The sequence below is a fragment of the Anopheles ziemanni genome (genome assembly GCF_943734765.1).
Source record: "Anopheles ziemanni chromosome X unlocalized genomic scaffold, idAnoZiCoDA_A2_x.2 X_unloc_49, whole genome shotgun sequence".
Lineage (NCBI taxonomy): Eukaryota > Metazoa > Arthropoda > Insecta > Diptera > Culicidae > Anopheles > Anopheles ziemanni.
In genome coordinates, this window is record NW_026689817.1 from 82,501 (window position 1) to 85,044 (window position 2,544).

A 2,544-nucleotide genomic window follows, 5' to 3' on the forward strand; every position below is an offset into this window, starting at 1 on the left:
TTTCAATGTCCAATATGTACCGTTGGACTCGGTTAACGGGCTGTTAGCCCGCGTGTGGTTTAACTCACTGATACCTTCCATTGCCCATACGCTAGTTTGTTTGTGTTCCTTTGGTCAACTTCCATACTTGAATCATTTGTGCTACCGCTGCTGCTTCGACGCTACTTTGACATCTTCGCTTCTATTTAAATAAATAAATAAGCTGAAGCTAGACATCAGTAAACACCACCACAGACACCACAAGCACGCCTTCTCCTCGTACTTCCGCCTCACGCGGGAACACGGACGCTCTAAATACTTCGAATTCCAATGCCAGTATATTGTAAACCACGGGTTCTTTAATGCTAGCGGGTCGTCGCGACCCTAGTTAACATCATGGTGCACGTCTCGTGACGGGTGTCACGGCGTAGTTAAATGTATGCGATACATTTCTCAAATATAAGCGCTCAGTCATCTGTACATCATGGTAGGTTCCCACGACGTGCAATATGCGTTCAACTTATCAATGTTCATGTGTCCTGCAGTTCACATTATGACGCGCAGTTAGCTGCGGTCTTCATCGATCCATGAGCCGAGTGATCCACTGCCGAGGGTGACTAACTTGCGTAAGCCGCCGCTGTGCGCGTATACCCGTTCCCCGTAGGGAGGAGCAAGCCGCCGCTTAGAGACGAAGCATAAAGTGTCCTCATTCCACATAGGGCAAGCTGGATGAATCCATTTTACCCAGGACGGCCGAAGCGGCGTGGACCAGGGGAGAACTGAACCTTATACTTCACACCACAGTAAGTCTACGTGTCCTCTTCCACATAGGGCAAGCTAGAACTAACTATCTTACCCAGGACTGCCGAAGCAGCGTGGACCAGGGGAGGAACACACTTTTCATGGAAACGTAAGGCATCCATGACTGCCATAACGTAAGCCGCCGCTGTGCGCGTATACCCGTTCCCCGTAGGGAGGAGCAAGCCGCCGCTTAGAGACGAAGCATAAAGTGTCCTCATTCCACATAGGGCAAGCTGGATGAATCCATTTTACCCAGGACGGCCGAAGCGGCGTGGACCAGGGGAGAACTGAACTTATACTTCACACCACAGTAAGTCTACGTGTCCTCTTCCACATAGGGCAAGCTAGAACTAACTATCTTACCCAGGACTGCCGAAGCAGCGTGGACCAGGGGAGGAACACACTTTTCATAGAAACGTAAGGCATCCATGACTGCCATAGTGCGTAAGCCGCCGCTGTGCGCGTAAACCCGTTCCCCGTAGGGAGGAGTCAAGCCGCCGCTTAGAGACGAAGTATGAAGTGTCCTCTTCCACATAGGGCAAGCTAGAATGAACTATCTTACCCAGGACCGCCGAAGCAGCGTGGACCAGGGGAGAACTGAACTTTATACTTCACACCACAGTATTGAGTAATGTGCCCTCTTCCACATAGGGCAAGCTGGAATGTTCCATTTTACCCAGGACGGCCGAAGCGGCGTGGACCAGTGGAGGACTACACAATCATGAGGTTTGATATCGACTTGTGTGTTTCAATAGGATACCGATGGTATGGTTTGAACCGATTTGATTTAGCCATTCTGAAGTCATCACTTGGTTGAAGCGCTGAACTAGGGAGGCATCGTTTACATATATATTGGTTTTCGCATGCTCTACTAGGTTAATGTCATGAGGTTGGCTATCGAGCATGCCCAAGTGATGACTTGATTGTGTGCTTGCTTGAATTCTTCACATTTCATACCATCGGTTAGTTGTCGAATCATTCCTCGATCATAACCTTCGTTCTTGGTTCATGTATGCTCTCTTCCACATAGGGCAAGCTAGAATTAACTATCTTACCCAGGACCGCCGAAGCAGCGTGGACCAGGGGAGAACTATACTTTGTCTTGTATGCCCTCTTCCACATAGGGCAAGCTAGAACTAACTATCTTACCCAGGACCGCCGAAGCAGCGTGGACCAGTGGAGGACTATACTTTGTTCATAACACCACAGTATTGAGTAATGTGCCCTCTTCCACATAGGGCAAGCTAGAATGAACTATCTTACCCAGGACCGCCGGAGCAGTGTGGACCAGTGGAGGACTACACAATCATGAGGTTTGATATCGACTTGTGTGTTTCAATAGGGTACCGATGGTATGTTTTGAACCGATTTGATTTAGCCATTCTGAAGTCATCACTTGGTTGAAGCGCTGAACTAGGGAGGGGCATCGTTTACATATATATTGGTTTTCGCATGCTCTACTAGGTTAATGTCATAGGGTTGGCTATCGAGCATGCCCAAGTGATGACTTGATTGTGTGCTTGCTTGAATTCTTCACATTTCATACCATCGGTTAGTTGTCGAATCATTCCTCGATCATAACCTTCGTTCTTGGTTCATGTATGCTCTCTTCCACATAGGGCAAGCTAGAATTAACTATCTTACCCAGGACCGCCGAAGCAGCGTGGACCAGGGGAGAACTATACTTTGTCTTGTATGCCCTCTTCCACATAGGGCAAGCTAGAACTAACTATCTTACCCAGGACCGCCGAAGCAGCGTGGACC

The 2,544-nt window shown here is 48.6% G+C and overlaps 1 non-coding gene across 1 annotated transcript; it reads right to left on the bottom strand.

Moving 5' to 3' along the window:
• Positions 1–440: 440 nt before the first annotated feature.
• LOC131292346 (5.8S ribosomal RNA) lies at positions 441–595 on the bottom strand. The gene has a single exon (XR_009190011.1). It is a non-coding gene; the product is annotated as a 5.8S ribosomal RNA (ribosomal RNA).
• Between the last annotated feature and the right edge of the window lie 1,949 nt (positions 596–2,544).